This window comes from Perna viridis, chromosome 12, assembly GCF_037379345.1.
Source record: "Perna viridis isolate PV_CMFRI_1.1 ecotype Kerala chromosome 12, ASM3737934v1, whole genome shotgun sequence".
NCBI classification, from domain to species: domain Eukaryota; kingdom Metazoa; phylum Mollusca; class Bivalvia; order Mytilida; family Mytilidae; genus Perna; species Perna viridis.
Window position 1 is genome coordinate 7,892,409 of NC_142456.1, and position 24,398 is coordinate 7,916,806.

The 24,398-nt window shown below is 33.2% G+C and overlaps 1 protein-coding gene across 1 annotated transcript in view; it reads left to right on the top strand.

Annotated features, from left to right (window-relative positions):
* The window catches only part of LOC148601066 (sodium- and chloride-dependent glycine transporter 1-like), a 72,625-nt gene that overhangs the window by 27,061 nt on the left and 21,166 nt on the right, over positions 1 to 24,398 (top strand). The gene's annotated exons all lie outside the window — the stretch shown is intronic.

Sequence of the window (24,398 nt, forward strand, 5' to 3'; positions counted from 1 at the left end):
AAATAAGAGGACTATCAAAGACAGGAAATCATAAACAGAAGGGACAAACAAAAAGACAACAGACAAGCAGCACGGACTCAATCAATGAAAGGAGAAGGGGAATGAGGATGCATAGGTCCTGGTTCTTACAAGACAATCACAGTGCTGCCCGAAAAGAGCAACTCAATGCCCTCGATGTTACTAGTTTCTTTCTTATTATGATTTTTTTCGTCTCTTTCAATGTAGTTCACATACATATATATGTAGTTCAAATTGATCTATAGAATTCAGATGGTTTTGCATAATAAAATGGTTTCTTTATTTCTTAATATCACGCGTAAGAACTTGTATGGAGATAATCAATTTATTTAAATTACCGTTCAACGTGTACATGTGAGAGGCGATCATAAGAATCTGGGATGGGGGGAGGATGGGACTGGATTTTGAAATTAAATAATTTGTCTCTGATTATGTAGGAAATAAATAATGTGGCCTCATCATACCAGAAAATAAATAGTCTGACTGCAAATTTCTAGAAAATAAATATTCTGACCTGGCTAATGAATTGAAAATAAATATTCTGATATTGGCTAGTAAATTGAAAATAAGTATTCTGACCTGCGCAAAACCTTTTTTAAAGCAATTTGGGTCGCTACGCTCGTCATAGTTTCAAAAAATAGAAAAGTATACACGTTTAAATAATCCACAAGTTTTATATAACACAGTCTAATAATATCCAATTACACTGAACCGGTCCGTGCAACATCACGTGACCACAGAACAGTCAATATACTTTAAAGATTCCTTTGTTCAATTTGTCATATTTTATACATATGAACATATTGTAGTAGATTTAAAAAAATCAATTCATACTTTTATTTTACATTAGTTTTATTTTAAACAGATCATCCGTCATTTTACATAACAAAACTACGATCAGGTCGGTCATCGGTTATCGATCCGTCAGCAACCAATCAGTCAGCGGTCATCGATCCGTTAAATCGTTGCGTGGATCGGTTCAGGGACCGTATCAGGAATGTTGAATTTGGTATGGTATAAGGCTAGAAACCACTAATTCCACTTCCCATAGGCTTCTATGCTAATTTCACAATATTCAATGGCTTCTCTGGACTTTACCTTAACTTTAACCTGCAGAGGACTATATATCAGCATGATTCTACATATGCCAGCTCACAATCCTCAGAATGGCATGTGGGGTTAGCAGACTTGCAGTGCAGTACTGGTCACCGGAAGTGAAGGGTCTATAAATAGCATGGGAAATCCCAGTGTTTTCACAAGATAGGGGTATATTTAGAAACCATTATGGAGATTAGGCTTCATATCACAGGAAGCAAAATCCACCTATAAAATGTACAGAAATGTTTTTCCTTTCAGAAACTGTTTAAATTTTTAAAATAAGATGAGAACTGTTTTCACAGCACTATGAGGAACAGGGGTAATTTCTGCGTAAGACTATTTTTGCGTACGTTCCAAAATGCTCATTGTTTGAATTGGTGGTCTGTAACCTGTAATGGTCTTATTCTCCTATCCATCTTCCTGTTCCTATATACACAACTCTAGGGCATTGATTAAACCAACATAATGTAATTACAAACAAAGAAATAAAGTTAAATGGCTTTTTGACTAATTTCACTATAAAAACATAATTTCAAACAGCTGAATTAGCGACTGTAACACCATTTAATTGAGTTATTGTTAAAAATACATTATTAAGGCCATTTTTGGGACAATAATGCAATAAACAAGAATGTCTCTTTAGACCTATGCAATAAGAGGAATTTTTAACATTGAAGCGATGGTAAATGATTTGGTTCTTGAAAATGCTATGCAATTAACAGAAGTATGCAATAATCAGGTATGCAATTAAATGGAATCTGCTGTATATAAATGACTTTACTGTGGTGATGTGTAATTGAATACTGCAATTGCAGATTTCATTCATTTCATAGATATGCAAATCTGTCCCCTAAAAAGTCCATCGCAACATTTCCCGCTAAATGTCGGACATATTTCAGGTGAAGGAATGCCACCTGTCGGATATAGTAGAGAGTATGCCTTGTAGTATAGAAAATGAACTTTTAATTATTTAATAATGTTAATAATAATAAACACAAGAGGCTCACATGAGCCTGAATCGCTCTCCTGGTTATTTTTTTTTTGCCTTTCAAGGGCAATAACTTTTTGACTCAAAGAGAATTTATCAAAAAGATTATATCACAAACTGAAATTTTCTTTCTGTCTATTATAGTTTTCAAGATATTGGCTGAACATTTAAAAAAAAAAACATTTTTCACCTTTCAAGGGCAATAACTCTAACAAGGAATCATTTGACAACTTTGACCCAATGCAGACTTGTGCAGGCCTTATAACAAAGATCATTATTCGGCAACTTATACTATTTGGTTAAACTTAATGGCTTTGGAGATATATGCGAAAAACTTCTGTCTGATCCCTTTGTTCTATTTTTAGTAACGGAAGCCATGTTTTTTAACGGATCAACAATTTCACGTCAGTTCTTTGCAGAATCCCTAAAGAACATTCATACCAAGTCTGGTTTTAATTGGTCAAATAGTTTTGGAGGAGAAAAGTTTTGAAAAATTGTTAACGACAACGGACGCCAAGTGATGGCAATAGTTTTCATGGCCTTTGGTCAGGTGAGCTAATACAAAATAACACATTTTTTGATATAGAACCCAAACCCCATATTTTGGTTACCCGGATATGCAAATTTAAATTTTCATAGAAACAAATATGCTCTTTTATGAGTATGGAAAATAAATAATCTAGTGAAGGTTATGATGGAAATAAATAATCCGACTTACACCACGCTTGAAAAAGAATTTCTGACCTGAAAAAAAAAACCAGCCCTACTCCTTAACGTTAAGATGCCATCGTATATTGTATACAGATTACCCTCTTTATTGATCACTCAAAGTAATACAACAGATGGTTGTAGATTCTGTTCTAATTAATGGCAACACGGGCCAGCCAAATAAATATAACTTTTCGCGGTATTTTTAATTTCATCATTCATCTTTCATCTCTATCACAAAGACAGAGTAACGCTTTGGTCGTTATTCGCATCTGAGGTTGGACCATTCTTCATTAGAGCTAGTTTATTGAAAAAAAAACACCTTCTATCCGTCTCCGTTTCCACATAGAGCACGGTATTGAGTTGAAACATACATGTATTGCTTATTGATGAAGATTAATAACTCAAGAACAGAACTGATGAACTCTTAGCAAATAGTCAAAAGAAGTTGTAAACAGAGAAAATCCATATAACAAATGGCAATATCAAGGCAAAAAAAAAAAACAAAACGGATGGAATCAACCACAATGGTCCTGACTTGCATTGGTACAGACATATCCCATAGAAATATATATGTTTGGTAGTTTAGTTGATTGTTAACGGGAAACCGATTATCATACATGTACATACATAAACATGCAATTCATAAATCTGCACCCCTGCCCATGGCATAGAGAAGTGCACATCGAAATGACCATATCCCTGATGACAGCCATGTCACTTTGTACAGTAAAGACTTTGCTTTAAAACATACGCGCAAATAATTTGATATCGTGTAGATAGTGCGTGATTAATTGCTATATGTATAACTACACACAAACATAAAATAACAATCCAATTTTAAACGAAATGCTTAATATATATGTATCGATATACACGAACACATGTAGTAATCATTATAAGCGAAATTGGAAAGGGTATCAAGGTAAATCTGAACAATAAACCGACAAAAACTAATAGCATCCACACCCTTAATACCTTAACACTAACTACCTACTAAATGAAATTTTATCATATGCTGTTTTTCCGACGAAGTCGGTTATAGTTCCGCTTTTTACTCTTTGACCTTAGAGACGCTCTTCCATGGAAACGCAAGTCACCTGATAGCAATTTTGTATCCTGATTGGCTAAATACTGATAACTAAGTGGCGTTAAAAAAAAAAAAACTGTATCGAAAATTGCGTGCCAGGTGTTATATTTCCTAAATGAAATGTAGAAAATCATAGTGAAAGAAAGAAAAAATTACTGCGTCGGCTATCTTTTTTAAAGATAGAACTGGTTTTTCAGTATTGAAGTTTTAAATGTAAGAAATCATTTCCAACATGCATCATGGTTAATTTCGAAACCCCCCAAAATATTGGCTTTCTAAGTAAGAACTCTCATGGGAAAATCGGGACTTCCCACGGGGAAACTAAGCACTTCCTATGGGAAATGTACATTTCCCATGGCAATACTGATCATTTATTATTTGCCATTGGAAAATTGCGGTTTCCCCATTGAAAAACATCTTCCCATGGGAAAATTGACACAAATCATACTTTTCCACATTTTAGACTGATATATAATATTTAACTTCCAAAAAATAATAAAACAAAAATAAAGAAATGTATGTCAGCATTCAAACATCAGATGTTATGCACAATTAGCTGCGGAACCAAAGTTCTTAATGTTTCTTTTTAAATTCTATTCTTGTATAAAAAACATTTTATTATACTTCAAATACCAATGGTATGATGTTGTAGACTTTGCATTTTATCGGTGAGATATGGTACCTTGTTTTCTAGTTCTTCAATTCCTGTCTTTAAATTTTTGTTTCCTTCTTTTCTTTTTATCTCTGTTGACAGCTGTCTGGTCCAAAAAATAAATAATCATTGTTCAAAATATATTCACTTCTAACTATCATTTATAACAAAAGTATTGGTCTTAATTGTATACGTAACAAATTACTGTTGATGGTGGGTAATCTTTGTCACAGATTAATTTAAGTTATATCATACAAAATTAAAAGGATAAGTTCTGAAATGTTTATGTACATTTAAAATCATAAGTAATATGGCAGTCTAATAACAAAATTTCAGTTTAATCATTAGTAAGTGAAATAAAACTACTTTGCTCAGTTTTCTGTCGAAACTATGTGGATTTTCATTCAACATGTCAGAGACCTGTTTAATGATTGATATATTAAGAAGCATTTTGAATGAAATCATAATAGGAATAAGCAATTAGCTAAACTTAGATAAAATTGTCTTTTGGAAAATTTCCTGTTTTCCATTTAAAATTTTTAACAAGCTTCATTTAGAAATAACTTACATGGACTTCTCTTCCTGGAGGTTGTTCAGCTGTTAGTCTTCTGTTTCTGGAGTGTTCATGTATAAACAAATTAATTAAAATATTAAGAAGTTTTCAAATATACTTATAAAACTTCTCTTTTTTAGTAAGTCAGGAATGTTGTCAGACAGCCACAGTTATGTGTAACAACATTACTTCAATCAATTTACACTACTTGACCAACTGAAACAAAACTTGGTACAAATGTTCCTAGGGGTATCTTGCATGGAACTGAAGTGGGGATTTTCTATCCTTCAAAAACATGGCCACCGTTACTAAAAATAGAACATAGGGGTTAGACAGTAGTTTTTCGCATATATCTCCAAATCGTTATGTTTGCTAAATTCGATATGGATAAAAGTGTTCGCCATAATGAGATCTACCTACGGTAAAAATTTTCGTTTTAATCCATTAAACCATGTTGGAGTTACTGCCCATTTACAACTTTTTGCTATTTTTAATATTATTTCTTTCAAAAATCTTTTCCTCTGACAGTAACTTGTAAACTACAATAGATAGAAGGAAACTTTCTAGTCCTACCAAAGTCTTCTTGAGTCAGAATTGTTGGACAAGTTTATGTTAAATTTATTGCCTTTGAAAGGCAAAATTCAACCAGGTGAGGGATTCAGGCTCCAGCTGGGAGCCTCTTGTTTGAAACTACATATACCATTAGGAAAAATAGTCTTATTTCGGGGTAACTATAAATGCTATTTAATTTGAAAGCTCCAAATAAAACCCGAGTGTAAAAGTTGGGGGTAGACGCCACGTAGAAAATCCCCGAAAATAGGATTGTTAACGAAGTTACCATTTATATTAGAAAAAGGAAAAAATATTTCACAATATTGCCGACATGTCAAGGTATAAAGTTCAAAAACGAATTGAAAAGAAACTTGAGTAGGCTTAATGAATAATTTCATTGTGTACAATGTCAACGTCTGTTATGGACATGGCATTTCTACAGAGAGACTAATTCAAGAAATACTAATACCATGCGCATGCGCATCATTATTTTATCTATCGTCAATATCATGAGGTCTATCGTTTATCTTTGATTGATTGTTTATTAAGTGGTTATGTTGTTTTTATTTACGATATACATGTTTGCTATTGTTTATATATGTCCTATGTTACTTGACGTACACGAATGTGCTTCTTAAATGTTGCTCATATGCTTTTGTTACTTTGTATGTATGATTTAAATTACTTTGTGTTCTTTGTTGTGTATGTCTGTTTTGACAATTTGAACAATTTTTCTTTTCAAACAACAACAGCAACAAAAACATTATACATCGTTGTTTTTCCAACAAAAGATGGTACACCTAGATACAGATATATAGTTCTTTGTAGTGATTCCTCATACTTTGTAAGAAATAATTCCAAATCATCTTCCAAATATACGAAGGAAGATGTTTACAAAATGCTGGAATTTTTAATCGACAACATATTTGTCCAGGCGATGGACCTGTTTTTCAACAAACGGTCGGCATTCCAATGGGAACAAATTGTGCTCCTTTACTTGTTGACCTATTCCTTCACTCTTATGAGGCTGTCTTTATAGCTGATCTGATCCGAAAGAAATAATATCGTTTAGCTAGATCCTTTAATCTCAGTTTCCGCTATATAGATGACGTATTATCTTTAAACAATCCTAATTTCGTGGATTTGATACATCGCATCTACCCAAAAGAACTTGAGAAAAAGAATACTGCAGACACTGTGAAGTCAGTCATATCTTGACCTACACTTAGAAATCGATGGTAAAGGAAAACTAATGACCAAACTTGACGACAAACGTGATGATTTTTCATTCAGAATTATCAACTTTCCTTTCATCTGTGGCAACATCCCTTCAGCACCTGCGTATGGAGTGTTCATATTACAACTCATACGTTATGCCAGAGCTTTCCTAAACAACGCAGAATTTTTGTATCGCGCTAGAACTCTAACAAATAGGCTTCTGGAACAGGGTTATTTTGCTACAAGATTGAAGTCATCACTACTGAAGTTTTACGGTCGTCATCATGAACTCGTGGATCGTTATGGTGTATCCATCTGCACCATGAAAACTGATTTATTCAACGGTTCATAGTTTTCCTTTCCTCTTTTGTCTACCCGGACTTGACTTTTTACTCGGTGGGTGTTTCTAGAAAAGCATAGGACGCCTACCAGTGCACCTGGTTCACGCTCCCTGTTTTTAGTGGAGTCCGAGGTGCTCATTTGCTTTTGTTACTTTGTATGCATGATTTTAGTTACTCTATGATCTTTGTTGTGTATGTCTGTTTTCCATGTCTGGTCTTTGTCCCTGGATTGCGTTCTTTCGATTGTCGCTATAACCTTGGTTCTCTTGATTACTCTTTCTTCTTTTTTTTAAAACGTTAATGTAAACAAGACACCCCCTACTTAAATTACACAATAAAATGATTTGATTTCCTTTGATACAGTATTTATGCTGTGCAAGTGGGTGAAACACACTCACTCATGAAGGTCATGTATGCATATGCAATAACATTACAACACTATATGACGGCTATACTTTTATCTACAAAGCAAAGGTAAATGAACTGATGGAACATAAGAAGTCCCAGTTTATACATAACTATATCATCCTACCATCTGTTTAAAAATGGTTTGAATGCTTCATGAATAACTACATTGTATTTCTACATGTCACCCGTCACACTGTCACACTGTCAATCAACACAATATATATACAACGTCTCAGAATGTGACGACTCTATTCACTACACTGCTTCATCGGATCAAATTGATACAGGGAAGATATGTAAACGTATGGAAAGGTCTGAAAAATTCCCAACAATATTAGAACTGTCAAATTTGCGATGCAAATTTTTGGTCGTTCCCTCCGCGGGACTCGAACTCGTACCGCTGTGAAAAACTTTTTTTGTTCACGACTCTATACACCGTCCTTCACGTTTGACATCCGGTCTAATTTCGTCTACTTATTTAGAGTAATAGTGTGATGGGATTCCATGTATTCAAATGTCAAATCATACTCAAGTAGACAGAGATACTCTATAAATTAAATTTTAAAAATAAAAAATATGAACATCAACAACTGTATTGGTCACGGAGAAATAATAACTCACACTTATTGTATCGTTAATTATATCAGTTGCAATATAATGTAGTGTGAAGCTCAAGTAATTCAAGGAAATTAGGTTATTTATAAAAGTATCAAGATTACCCCTACAACCATTTTATCTTTATGCTTCACCTAAAGAAGAAATGGAATAGTTAATGGAATGGCCAGATATATTACTTTACAACTCCCCTCTTGTACAAAAATATTTAAATCGCATTATATTCTTTTCATGCCCTCACAGTTGGAGTGTGACATTCATAGCTTTTAATGTTTTTGACAGAAAAAAGTTTTGCTTGTCAGGTTACAAATAGCTTCTTCATCGGATAGTGTACCTTTTTAGGAGGTAAGTAAATTATAGTTAACTTTTTTATGTATTATTATATTACATATTATTTTTCCGTTTGAATTAATTGTTTTCTAAATGCATCTTCTTTCTTAAAACAAGAAAATCCTTTTTTTGTACTTGGTGTTATATTGTTCTGTTAAAATTGTTACCAACATAAGTTTGCTCCATAATGATCGCCATTTTGTGCAACATATAGGATGCTTCTTTTAAAAATAACTAGAAACTAGTCCTGATTGAATCGGAATATTTCATGGAGACTCTGCCAGTTTTACCCCTTTATTGTACCACAACCTGTCCATGTCTGCCATTATTTAACCCAACACTCTCACTTGTGGTAAAATAAGACCAAATGGACATCGAGTGAAAAAAAAAACAATGATGAAATAGTCTCCGTGAACAATGTCCTAAATAACGAATACCGATATCACCCTTTACTACGGTTCTCATATGTGTTGTCGAGTAGTGGTACGATTTTATATAAAAAATCGAAATTTCGAATTAATTTGGATACGATTGAACACGGGGAATATTCCGTCCACTGTTGGGATTGACACAGATATGTAATTCATCATTTCATTTGACAAATATTGAATAGATGTCTATGAATGTATTATATTGATGACAAACATTCTGTAATTGAAAACTCAAGTATGAAGTCATGATGCTCTCGAGTAATTGAATACTCGAATTAAGTTTTTAACGTTTTGAAAAAAAATTCAAAAAAATATTGTTTTTTTAGTGGAGTTGTGATACCTTTTGTCATCCAATCATTTTAATGATGATATCGCTTGATGACTTAATAGAAAGACATATGAAGTATCGCAGAACTCAACTCGGAAGCCTAGAAAATGTAGCTTTCTTGGCCCTTTGCATGTGTGTCACTTTCTTTTGTTTTTGTGTTTGTGTCAATTGAAAAATTAACAACTGACCATTGTTTCTAAAAAAAATAAGGAGTTAACTCTCTATGATATATGATAAGCTAAGATTGGTTCATAAATATGACAGCTGCTCACGCCTATCTGAAAATATAGAAAGTATTTCCCGGAGGACCAGATATAAGTGGCCACTTAAAAACAATTCCTCGCTGAAGCAATACATAGACTGTAAAGGGGAACTTTAGCTTGGTTAAAATAGGTTATCGACAACATCGAATGAAACAAAAACATCTACACATTGACGACAACAATTTCCTTTGCAAATCTTTATCAAAAGAAAAATAATGAATTTGAGAATGGCTTGGTAGGGACTGTATGGAATACGATTGTTTAATATTACAATGAATTTATTTACTTCATTACATACATGTATCATTGCATATAAAATGCAGGCATTGCTATTATTCAGAAAAAAATCATTTAGTAATCAGCGATTACCAGTTTCTGAATAAATACACATTAACATGAATGAGAGTGACGTAAGTAAAGATAAGTAGTTCTTGTTTCTGATTTTTCAATCAATTTCTGTAAAGTTCTGATACAAAATATAATCAAATGCAGTATGACGTATGGAGAAAGTAATGTCATAAGATCTGATATTCTCGTCAGAGAAAATGCAATTTCTATGTCTTGCACTCTGATCGTGCTTATTCTTTATGCCTCAAAATGAACATAAAACTAGGTTTCCTGTACTTTTCATTCCTGAACACTGATACACATGTTAGTGTAATTGGTGGAATAAGTGTTTCTACTTTTGAACTAATATATCATATATTACTTACATTTTCGTAGTAGAAAATTCAAAATCCTTAAAAAAAGAAGGCTTCGCTCTTTGCTTTAAACATGGTGCTACAATAAAGGGATTCAACAATCGGCCAATCACAAACTGCTTGGTGCTTCTAGAAATTCAGAAAATTTGACCCTATTGGCTTACATTTTCCATGCTCCCAGTTTTTGGTGCATTTGCTTTTGTTTCTTTGTACGTATTATTTTGGTTATTTTATGTTCTTTTTTTGTGTGTGTCTATTTTTGCTGTCTGATTTTTGTCTCTGGATTGCGCTCATTTGATTTCCGCCAGAATTATGGTTTCCATGATTATTTTTCCTAAACCTATGACTACAAAATTCTTGTTACGGGCTACTTCTTCTAACTACCACAATTGTTGATCAAAGACAACTTCAGAAATGTACATTGATAATTTAGTTTCAAGTTACAACCGAATTATTAAGTACAATATCTCGGATATGATTGGAAAATGAGATATGTGACAATGTCAACGTAAAAAATGTTCTTAATATAAAATTTATTATGATGCTAATATAGGACAACTAATGTTCTACAATGATAAAACTACATAGATTTAAAAAAATATAAAACGTCTATATGATTAAATTTAACACCGGTTAAATAGTTACTTATTCTTCTTAATATAATTGGTTTCCTTTTTCACCTGAGAGGCTGAAGGTAACTATGCTGCTTACTATTATATTATGTAAACATTCAAGTTTTATGACAACTTTATTAATTTTTTCGTTTTTTTGCTGCCTATTTTTTTTTTCAAGCTACTGCCGTGAAAATATCGACAACTGACGTCTCGCGTCGGCAAAACGACTTATCTCACCATAACGAACTCACTGCGATATTTTCTGTCTCGACTAAAGAACTGACGTTATTGTGTTTTTAAGTCATAACTTGGATATGGAAATGTACAATTTCAGAGGCTTACTCAAAAGTGACTGAAGTCATCAACGCGACGCAGTTCATGATAATGACAAAAAAATCTTGTCAACCCCGTTTTGATAAGTATTCATGTATTTCTGTTTTTAATAGCTACTGGGTCGATGTCTCACCCCGAATTATATTAGATTTTATTTATCAAAATTCCAGTTATAAAAAATTCAAAATACTTTAAACCCTGAAGCTTCATCCCTTGTATTACACATGGGAGCACCTCTGGGCGAACTTTTTTCAATAGATTTGTTTTTAAGTACTTTTTATATATGTAATTAATGTTTGTACATAGATCTGCCTGTATATGATTATAATGCTACTGGTGAAGGTTACTCGTTGATACATGTGTACAGTATATCGACATTTGCAATATATATATATATATAAAATTGGTTTTTAGTATTTCACAATAATTGAACAGTTTACATTGCTTTGTATCGTATATGGTTATTTAGTCTGAACAAATGACAAACGAGCCTCAATCACGTTAGTTAATTATGTAGAAATTGAAATACAAGAGGTGGCATAAAGCAATATACAATTTCAGCGAACCATGAAGGCATATTTCACGTGTTATAAGTATAACATTGTATTTAAGTGATGGTCAAAGCTTTGCTTTCTATCGTGACGTGAAAAGTTTTAAGCGATGAACAATTTACGTATACTACGACAAATAGTAACTGGTATTATTTCATGTCACTTAATCAAAAATCCAGAAGTTCAATGTCGGTGTAACAAAAGCACAAATAAGATACTTCCATCTTTGATACGTGATAGTCTATTACCCGTATCAAATTCTAGCTTATTGATACGAAAGATATGACCGGGCATCATTATAAGAGATTGTTTGTTATACGCATGGTGTCGCTAGAGTTATGTGTGATTGCACTATACGGGATTAACTAGTAGTAATCCAAATGAATAAGTTATGAGTAATTATGCCATTACAATTCCGATGCTGTCAGTACTAAGATTCGCGTAAAATGTGGTTAAACATGGCGGGATATTAAGTTGTTTGAGATGCATATAGGAAATATTATGATTATTTTATGAGTTAATTAGATGTTTATCGGCCTTTTGGTGGTTTCTTAATAATTCTTATATTTGAATAGTGTTTCTGGTTATTGAAAGTATAGGAAAGACAGAGTTTGGTTGCTGTCATAGGTTGTTATCTTGACAATTGACTAGGACAGACAGATTTTGGTTGTTGTCATAGGTTGTTATCGACACATTGGAATAGAAAAGACAGAGTTTAGTTGCTGTCATAGGTTGTTATCTAGACAATTGACTGGAAAAGACAGAGTTTGGTTGCTGTCATAGGTTGTTATCTAGACAATTGACTAGAAAGACAGCGTTTGGTTGCTGTCATAGGTTGGTATCTTGATAATTGACTAGAAAGACAGAGTTTGGTTGCTGTCATATGTTGTTATCTAGACAATTGACTAGGAAAGACAGAGTTTGGTTGCTGTCATATGTTGTTATCTAGACAATTGACTAGGAAATTAAGCTTTCTGTATTCTATAAGTATTTGAATCGTTGTTTGATAAAAAATTTAATCTACATTTCAAATATCCATTTAACTACATAGGACAAGAAACGGTCTTAATATTAAGCAAAGACCAAATATATTGAAGGAGTAATCAAGGGAACCAAGGTTATAACGGTAATCATAGAGTAATCAAGGGAACCAAGGTTATAGCGGTAATCAAATAATGTAATCCAGGGACAAAGACCAAACATGGAAAACAGACATACACAACAAAGAACATAAAGTAACTAAAATCATACATACAAAGTAACAAAAGCAAATGAGCAACTCGGACTCCACTAAAAACTGGGAGCATGGACCAGGTGCACCGGTAGGGTAAGCGTCCTCTGCTTTTCTAGAAATACCCAACGAGTTGCTCATAAAAAGTCAAGACCGGGGTAGACAAACGAGGAAAGGAAAACTATGACCCGTTGAATAAATCAGTTTTCATGGTGCTGATGGATACACCATAACGATCATATAAGACGAGATTTATTTAAGAAAATACTATTTGATCGCCGCATCAAAGTGGGATACATGATCATTCAAAACGTCAAAAACAAAAAGCGAAAAACAAAAAAACAAAAAAAAACGATACTCTGCTGAAGTATGATACGTTACATGTACAATGTATTTCTGTTGCTCGGATATGCGAGACATTATGAATAAGATATAACTTATTCTAAATTTATGGGTACTATATTAAAATATCTATAGAACCTAGAATAAGGGGCATAACTCTTACAAGTCATTGGAATATTTGTGTAAAGCCTTTTACATCAATCTCATGATGCAATAGATTTATGCCCCATACCCTAGGTCTACTTCCTTAAAGTGTTATTTCGAAAATTTCCTAATGGTAATATTTCAAGTTCGTAGACGCTGTTTAAAATAACAGAATAAGCCAAAACATTCACAATTCACAGATAGTTAGCTCTGTTATTTCAATAAGAAACAAATGTTTATTTATCAAATGATTATGTATATGCTTATATTTTTATATCTCCTCTCCGATATTGAGAGGGTTTACTGTTTCATTCTTGTCCGTGTTGCCGTGTTTTTTACGTTATACTTTTTTCCGTCACAAAGTTCTTAGCAACTACTCATCACAGCAAATTGGATCTTCAAAACAATCTTCCTGTAGTTATGCTATAAGACGAGATTAAATTTAGAAAAAGACTCCCTTTTTTAACGAGGATTTTGTTTATTTATATCTTTATATTTTGAACGTTGAAAATTTCATTGTACATTTCATCAGAACGGCTTGAAATTTTAATATTTTATTTCTGTTTGTATGCCATATGGTGGGATTTAATTTTGGGATAGTCGACATTAACTCTCTGTTTACTGAGGACTTTGTTTTTGTTCCCTGTATCGTTATGTACAGCGGGGGTATCATTATTTGTATTCTTCATAGACTCCACAAAACGAAGTCAGGATTGGAGCTTCACATCAATAACTTCAATTGTATCGAAGTAAAAGTCTGTACAGTTGCGATCACTTCTAACCTCACTTCCATCCTGTCAGGATTCGCTGTCATGAAACAGTTCTAAACTATCAGAAACTGTTCTGACCCACGACACACCTTGTCAGGGTCTGTCAGGACTTCGGACAAGCTCTGTCATAATTTGTCATGGATCCTGACACCCTCCTGTCAGGAACTGTTCTAAGTAGAACAGATACGTGGATTAGAAGAGTTCCTGACAGAATCTGACAGTCATTAGCTCGAGAATACTTCTCTGACTGATTACATACTGTACATGCACGTGATTACGAAAAAAGGCGTAGCACCCGAATCCCGATTCGTACGACGGGAAGGACGCCTTGCTATGTTGAAACTTTATTTGTTTCAATTTTTTACCCAACGTATATGTGTGGCATGCAATACCAACAAAAATTAGTGCCTGCCGTACTTGCTACGCCCCTAACTTTAAAGAATTTAGACTGAATTCTTTTTGGTTGCAAATCTAGACACCGGTATGATACATATTACCTATATATTTTGACATTTGTAAGTGTTCACACTCCTACAATTTGAAAGAATAGGACATTTTGAAGAATTTTGACGGAAATATATTACTCGCAGTCACCCACATGGTAATTATATTACAAAAAAAATTGCATTTCAGTCAACAATTTTAGGCTTTCATGGAAATCAAAAGTGCTCGCACTCATACATTTTGCAAGAATATGACATTTTTAAAGAATTTTGACTCAAAAAAAAATATATCGCAGCCCCTATATGATAGTTATATTGAAATAATTAGCATTTTAGTCAATAATTTTATAACCTCAAGCAAATAGAGTGTGCGCACTCATACATTTTGCAAGAATATGACATTTTTAAAGAATTTTGACCCAAAATAATATGTTGCAGCCACCACATAATAGTTATATTGAAAAAAATAGCATTTCAGTCGTTATCATTAGACACTCATGGAAATTAAAACTGCTCGCGCTCATGCATTTTGCAAGAATATGTCCTTTATAAAAAATTTGATTCAACTAATGTGTCGCAGCCACCACATAATATTTATATTGAAAACTTTAGCATTTTAGTCATTAATTTTAGGCACTCATGGAGATAAAAAGTGCTCACACTATACATTTTGCAAGTATATGACATTTTTGTAGAGTTTTATGAGTCACAGTCACCCACATGATAGTTGTATTGACAAAAAGTAGCATTTTAGTCAATAGTTTTAGACCCTCATGAAAAATAAAACTGCCTGCACTCATACATTTTGCAGAATATTTACTGAAATAATTGTGTCACAGTCACTAATATTAAACTAACATTTTTATTTTCTACTTTTTCTACATTAAAGACTATGTAGGGAAATCGGAAGTATTATCACTCATATTCGTTGGTAAAAGTGGCATTTTGAAGAATTTTGACCGAAATATTTAAGTATCAATCACCCATTTAATGCAAAATTGTCAATTTTAACATTTTAAGAATGATTTGTGACCATTCTGTTATTAAAGTAGCTTCGTGAGAATTACCAAACATCTGAATGTTATCGGTTACGACTTTTACACATAGAACAGAAACATAGACCTTTAATTTTATAATTAAATAATTTGATTTAATTAATATCACAGGTGCATGACAGAATGTAAAAAAAATATACATGTACACAATAATTTTGAACGATGAGTGACTGGACCGTGATGGACGAAAATTGGAACATGAACAACGATCGAGTGATCGTGGGATGATGATCGCGACGAGCTCTCCATAAATATTTGGAAATTCAATGTAAATTTTGAAATAAAGATTTGTTTCTTAATCGGGTTAGCTAATTTACATTAGGCACACAGTTTCATTTATTAATCGCAGACTTCCTGTTCTAAATTACGTCACACAGAATAGAAAGACTTAGTGTCAGGAACTGTCCAGGGGTATGACAGTTTTGAACAGCTTTTTGTATTTTCTTTGTCACGGTCCAGGAAATTTCTGTCAGGATTTGTCAGGGAATAGGGCAAAATGTGTCCTGACTCTGACAGAATTTAAGAGGGGTTAGATTTGATCACAACTGTAGATACTTTCGGGTGTAATGGTTCAAAGTTTGTTTTCTTTTTCAGTATATGAATGCAGAAGTACATATCATATACATATTGAGACTTTCTGAATGCTGCACACACCTTAAAAGGAGTTAGCTCTCTCAAACAAAAATCGAAATATCTAATTCAAGAAAACTATTGTATACAAGAAAAAACCAAAACCCAAACTTTTGAAATAGGAACGTAAATCCTTCACCAAGAAGTGCAGTGTGCAGAACAAGGGAAGCCCAAATGTTTTTAAAGGCTTTGAATTTTGTGATACTTCAAATCGAATCGGGTCACTTAAGTCTAAAGTTTTGACTTGTGAATATTATGGAATATGCGACCTTTGCTCAAACAACAAAAAGAATTGAAACCCACAAATTATGTCTTGTTTAAATGAAAATAATTTCTTTAAACATTCCTAATTTCGGGGATTTGATACATCGCATCAACCCCCAAAGAACTTGAGATAAAGGATAATACAGACACTGTGAGGTCAGCCTCATATCTTGACCTACACTTAGAAATCGATGGTAACGGAAAACTATTGACCAAACTTTACGACAAACATGATGACTTTTCACTCAAAACTGTCAACTTTCCTTTCCTCTGGGGCAACATCCCTTCAGCACCTGCGTATGGAGTGTTCATATCACAACTCATACGTTATGCCAGAGCTTGCCGAAACTACGCAGACTTTTTGTATCGCGCTAGAACGCTAACAAATAGGCTTCTGGAACAGAGTTATTTTGTACAAGATTGAAGTCATCACTACAGAAGTTTTATGGTCGTCATCATTAACTCGTGGATCGTTATGGTATATCCATCTGCACCATGAAAACTGATTTATTCAACGGGTCATAGTTTTCCTTTCCTCGTTTGTTTACCCCGGATTTGACTTTTTATGAGCAACTCGGCGGGTGTTTCTAGAAAAACTGAGGACGCTTACCCTACCGGTGCACCTGGTCCATGCTCCCAGTTTTTAGTGGAGTCCGAGTTGCTCATTTGCTTTTGTTACTTTGTATGTAAGATTTTAGTAACTTTATATTCTTTGTTGCGTATGTCTGTTTTCCATGTCTGGTCTTTGTCCCTGGATTACATTCTTTTGATTACCACTATAACCTTGGTTCCCTTGATTACTCTTTCTATATAGACATATCTTAGGACAAATGAAGACACATGTGTCAGACATTATTTAGGAAACAACAATAAATTGCACACTCTGACGTGCAAAGCAACAATGTTTAGAAAGAGGTAAATATTATGTTACTGCATTCTGATGTCAAATGGTGTAAACCATAAACATATGTATAAATTGTCATGTCATTGTAACTGTAACTCGAGTTTCTGTTTTGAAGCCGTTATACCTTCCACTAATTAATAGCTGGACAGAAGGAATAAGTATTGAATACCTTTACCAGCATAAACAATTTTGAAGGTAGTAAACATTCTGTTTAAAATCGAATTCACATGGAAACCAAGCAAACCAAGCAAACCAAAACGGAAAGTTTGGAAAATTCTAACATCTTTTAAAAACATTTTTTTTAATTGGCAATTTCAAAATTGAAAAAGGACGAAAAAAAAGGCCTGAATTTTATTTTAAAGAGCGATTGTGTGTTACCCGTATTTGAAATATTCTTCACAAACTGACTAGGATATCACAAAAAGAAAACGATAACATTCAAACAATGGATGTAATTGTCAACATAATATGGGAGAATATGACCCAGTACAGCAATAGTTAACATGAGTTTGAATGGAGTCGAAAGTTATCACTACCTTGTCAAAGTATAAGCAATATTAAGAGATTTGACATAGTAAATGACAAAAAAAATAAATACTGTAATTGGAAATTCCGAAACAATTCACAGTTTCCTGATTTTAGAAGTAGTGATAACAACGAATATAGTTAGATTAAACGAAATATTGAGACGTAGTGTTCAGAAAACGAAGTACATTTACTTATAAGTATAAAAACGGATTTTACCTGTTTCGTAAAATTTCGTTAGAAGAACGGAAAAGACGTTTGGAAAGATATTTTGCAGGCATTTTGTAAAAAAGATAATACTCGATATAAAACAAATATGTCAGAACTGAAGGCCACGTGAAATATAACATACATGAAAACAAAGGAAGTTAAAGGAAACATACGGTAGTAAAAGAAAGGAAAGTTTTAGTCTGGATCCATGCCCCATGCTACTATTGAGAATGCAAGTAATAGTTGAAAAAACAAATTAAATTTAAAGCTCTCTGTATAACGGTATGGTATGCAATTTCAAATAAGAAACATTTTTTTTTTATTTTTTGGAATATCAATCAGCATTTTGGCCTTGAAAGTTTGACATTTTTTATGTATATTATCCTGCGGCATTCAGTTTTGTTTTATCGTTTTAAATTTACAAAATTTGTGCATGATGAAAATGTAAAAATGATGGATACATCAATTCAACGCACAGCTATTTGAATACATTAATCCTCTTTATATTGATTTATCATATTAACAATATCATTCATAGTATAACATTAAAAATAATTGACAAAGAATATTGAATATATATAGAAATACTTAAGGAAAGATATGACTAACACCATTTACAACCGCTATCCACCAGAGCTGGAGATAAAGAGATTACAGAAACAGCATGTTCTGCTTTTTTTGTCCTACATCTCGAATTTGATAATCTCAGCGCTAAAATGTATGATAAAAAAGACAATGTTGACATGTTATAAATTGTCCTTACCAGTACAGCAAAATACGTTCATCATCTGCATATGGTGTTTATGTTTCACAATTGATTCGCTACACTAGAGAAAGTACTAAGTACTCTGATTTCTTTGAACGCCATAAATAACAGACTCCTGAATCATGGTATGAGGTCATTCGTCTCAAACGGTCTCTTACTTAGTTCTTTTTTAGATATCAATCTTTGGCAGAGTTATTACTCATTGAGTTTCTTCTAAAATAATGATTTCTTTGGTGAATTGTTCTTTGTTTTCCCCGATTTACCGATTATGACGCAATAGCATGTTATTACCCTTATTTGCTGTTAAAAATATCATTGTAGCTACACTAGGTAAACTTTTCGTATTGTAATCTGGACTATTATATATATATATATATATATAAAATTTTTTTTTCTCCAGCATAACAATTTTGTTCTATGTCTTACATAATTTATGCAAATAAGTAGGAAGTTCAAGATTCAGTAGTATATTGTATGCAAGAACCAAGAAACATCGTGAGAAAAAGATAAACAACCTCCTCAAAAAGTCCACGAAATTGCAGATTCCACAGCCAAGTTAGACCACGAATTTGTACTACAAGCTATTGAAGCAATAGTTAATAGTCCAAACAATGGAGCGTCTTGAAAGAAAACTCAGAAATTTATCGACTCATCGAAACCAAAACTAGGGCCAAGGAGTTCAATCGGAGTACTAGATTGTCTCGTCGGACATCATCCCTTCAAAGCCGTTTTAGTGGAAGTTCTAGGAGTTCGATGCTTGCTTTAAAGAAGGCCGATAGGAAGTCATCCAAGGCGCAACTTAAATTTGCAAAGACGGAGGCAACAATAAGAACCAAAGGGCTGCCATTGAACTTCACGACGTAATTCTTCGAGCCAAATCCGATCACCAGAAAGCAAGTCTGTACGCGGAGCTAGCGCTACTAGAACAACTGAAGGAAAAATAGCAGGCCATATATTTAGTGAAACGGCCAAAAAGCACTGAACATACACTGAATTTACTGAACATAAAATTGTCTAGTGTAATTCAGTTATTCAGTACAAATTCGGTGCGTTTTATCGGGGTTGTGTTCGGTATATTAAGTATAGCGTTCAGTAGTTCGCTTCAAAGTAAATTCAGTATGTTCAGTAGCTATTCAGTAATGTTCAGTAATTGAGTCCAGTACTAAACAAGAGCCTGTTCAGTGTGATTCAGGGTAAGAAAATAGTATATTTGATATCTCCCTTTGACCTGCGATTAAATAGTACAAAATGTACATGCATGCAAAGTTACACATGCCAGCTACACACACAACTTGTTTGTTTATATTTGTTTCTGTGCATGTTTGTTTTTGTTTGTTCTGTTTTGTTTTGTTTTGTTTGTATTTATAATTCTAACTATTTTTGGTTTTGTTTAATTGTAATTTAATTGTAATGCAGAATAACCTTTAAAATATTCCGCTTGCAATCATTTAAGATACATGTATAATTAATTTTTGGTTAGTTTCGATTTTTAAAAATGCTGATTTATTTCAACGTTTACTGTACATGTACTGTTTTTGAAACGTGTGAACTAAAGCTGTATTAGCTTTCATTTTCGTAATTTTTTGTTACTATTGAAATATACATTAACTTTGAACTATTTCTACTCAAGTGTGCTTTTCCTGTTTAATTTCAGTTGATATCCACACATAAAATGCATTACATACATGAAAAAGGTGTCGATATAACTATTGTTTTGCAGTTGTCTAGATGAATTCGTACGCAAGTGACTTCTGGTGACATTAATCCGCACATGTGCTGTAAGAAAAGCTTCTTTAATAACAAATCCGATTGCAAAGCGAAAGTGGTAGTCCAACGACAAGGACAACTGACGGACTCGAGCCGTAACAGAAAAAAGTTCGAATATATTACGCAAGGATCCTTTTGACATTTATCTATTATGATGTATGTGGCTCAAACATGGTCATTATTTACTTGAAAACTAAACAAGAAATGGATGAAATGAAATGAAAACAAGACAAGTGCTTACTGTGTATCTGTATTGTTATTTCTTTACTAAGGTTAAAGTATATTTAAACCAAGTGAATGTCCTATCGGCATTTTTCGGAAGTAATGGTTAAAAATAATTAGATCAGAGTTATCGATCTTCTCTAAATAAAAAAAAGTTGTTTTTCACAATATTCTGTTGGTATTATACAAACGTATTTCATTTATTCAGCAAATATCAGTAGAATCAAAACTGGTCAAATTTGGCAGCTAATGCAGCTTTAAATTATTTAATGTCATTTTATTTTGCGTACTGAATTTATGGAGTCATTTTGTTTTTCACCTGTGTCACGGACTGCCGAGCCGTGCAAAGATAAAAGAAGCCGCCAACTCTATCAACAATAAAGCCTTACAGGTCTTTATTTTAATATCACCAGATCTGCAATACAAAGGTTACAATATTATTGAAATTAAAAAGTTATAATCTTGTGTTGAGTCCGTTGTTCACTTTAATTTAAAATGATTTTTATAACCCTTTTTTTTAATATGAGTTTCTGTATGTCGTTCTCCGAGGAACTATGACACAAGTACATTAATTAAATTAGTGCGTTTTAGTTTCCAGAACTGGTTATATAAAGTATCTATTTTGGATCCTAATAGTGATTATCAATTTTGTCCAAACATTTATACATGTAGATCTAAAAAGACCTACATTTATTGGAATGAGAGTAATACATTTAACGTAACGGAATTAGCTGTGCAAAATGATTAAATCCTTGGTGTGCGTAATGCACTGTTTAATATCCCGCGATAATCGTCTATTGGTCAAGACATATTTTCAAATATTACATATTCATTTAAAATTACTTTTTTTATAGACAGATAATAGTTATAGGTTTCTTCCTAGCAAACATAGGGTCACATTATATATACATGTAGATAGACATAAATATACTAGTGTATTATATGTTTATATGGTATCTTGGGATATTTCCTATAATCAGGGACTTTCCATTACTATAATTAACACTTCTTGGTCACCTAAAATTTGGTTTCCGTGGTCGTATTTAAATATCATGTCGTGAAGGAACATGTTATTAGATATACCATCACACATCTTTCAGAACTTTCAGAAGTCTACATGGTTGATATAAAATTAGAATGAGCGAAACTGAAAGGCGTAAGTCATAAAACGGGGGGAGGGGTGGGTGGGTGGATTTTTTACTAGAATATATAGGGGCAAATTTGTCGATGTACCTGTGTATACTGTTGTTTAGGAGGCGGGCAGTTCCATCCTGTCATGTGACCCACCATTGTGGGGGATGGAAGACCCATGAGTGGCCTTGAGTTAACTTTTGTTTTATCCTGGTTGGGTTGTTTTCTATTCATCTTCACCATATTCATTCTCGTTCAATCAAGCGTTTTGATAGTAGACAACAACTATAAAAAAATCATTTCTCCAATTGCTATGAATTCATTTTGTTTCCAAATTTGCGAAAAGTAAAGTCAAAGTGAGTAATTTTCAAAGAGCTTTGAAATCATTTGTTGATTAAATATTTCCCTCCCCTTCATGTTTTAAAATCATTAAATAATAGAAATAAAACATTGAACTGAATTTCGGAAGTCAGACAACAACGTACCGCTAATTAATGAAAGTCTTTTAAGTCGTGGTTACGGTCCGTTACTCATGTAACGCCGACACGTACCGGGAAGATTTGAATGTGTTTAAATGAATTAAGTGTATTAAGTACATTTTTGCAAACTTTTTGCACGTCTTGTCCATTTGTATTACTTTATTTTATCTTGAGAAAAACATATTTGTGTCGCTCTTAGTGCGCTCCGGTTTTTGCAATGTTTACCCGGACACGCAATTAATAGCACAATTCTTACATAATTATTTAAATAGTTTTATTATCACCATATGGAAATAGATCAGGGAATATATATTTGGACATTTTTATAATCTGAACTTTCATATTTAATGTATAGTTTAAGTTTATTTTATAATTATCCCTTATGTCATTAATTGCATTTAAATATTTACTGTTGAGTATCACTTTGTTCGAAAATTGTTATTACTCATTTTAACATGCCATATCCGTCACAGACATAATAATCACTCAACTTATTTGTTATTTGTTTGATCTGTGTTAATCCTTAATTATTAAAAATTAAAGCATTAATTGTTTGTACAATGTATTATTTATATGTGTTGTCGGTTTGTGCTTTAGTTAGTTTTAAATTTTTAGTTTATGACTTTAGTTCGGATTCTCCGGACTGCAGAAAAAAAAGGTTAAGATCGGAACTCTCGTCCGTCTTGTTCGTTGACTAGAAACGACCACTTCCACCCGGTCACCCGTGGTTCAGAACCCTCAGTTTTCTGCAGTCAGATAATAGTTATAATGAGAACAAGCACGTTTGACAGATGTTGGAACCGCCAATATTATGAGAACGGACTTCCTTATTCGTCAAATTGTACAGATCAAATAGCAAATTATATGGTAAGAATATTGCTTATTTTGACTTCCATCATGTGCCGCAAAATGATCATTTTGCTATAAGTGTCGATCTGCCGTCTTCAGTTTCTCTTCGTTTCGTATTCTATTAGCTTCACTTGAAAGATAAGCTGCACGGTTTCCATTAACGTACTTAGACACTGAGAATACTTTTGTGAAATTATCAAACCAAGTGAGTCTCAAATCTTCATTATCGGTGTATATGATGTCACACTTTTTTATGCAGTGCAGGCACTTGGTTTGCTTTTACGGCTGTTAAGAATTTTCCATACAGACTTCTGGTCTATATCAATATCTGCTTCCAACTTACTGACTATTCTTCTTTCGTAATCGTCAAATGTTCTTCGTGGTTGATGTCTTTAAGTCCGTTTATCGTCTTTGTATGAGATGAAGTATTGACACTCTTTATTAATTATGACAACCACAATTATTGAGCCAGATGATGCGCACTCTTTGCATTTGGTCACTTTTGATAACATAATTGATAGCATTGATTATCGATTTAGTATGCTTCTATGCTGTCTGCAGATAACTCGCCATTTGGATACTCTAATGTCAACAGAATTTGAGAGACTGCAAACGAATAGTCACTTGTCAATCCGTTCTTTCTAGCACGATCCCAAGCTATTCGTGCTCTGTTCACACATTCTTCATTCAGTTGAGAAGGCGAATAGTTAGACTTAAACGAGCAACAGACTGGACGATGATCAGAAATATCATAAGTTAGATCGTTGATAACACAACAGTTTGTTACGATTATAAATAATTTTCTTGCACTAGAATGTGATCGAACCGCCTTCATAGGATGTAATTGTCTGAACTGGACCAACTGGATCACAGA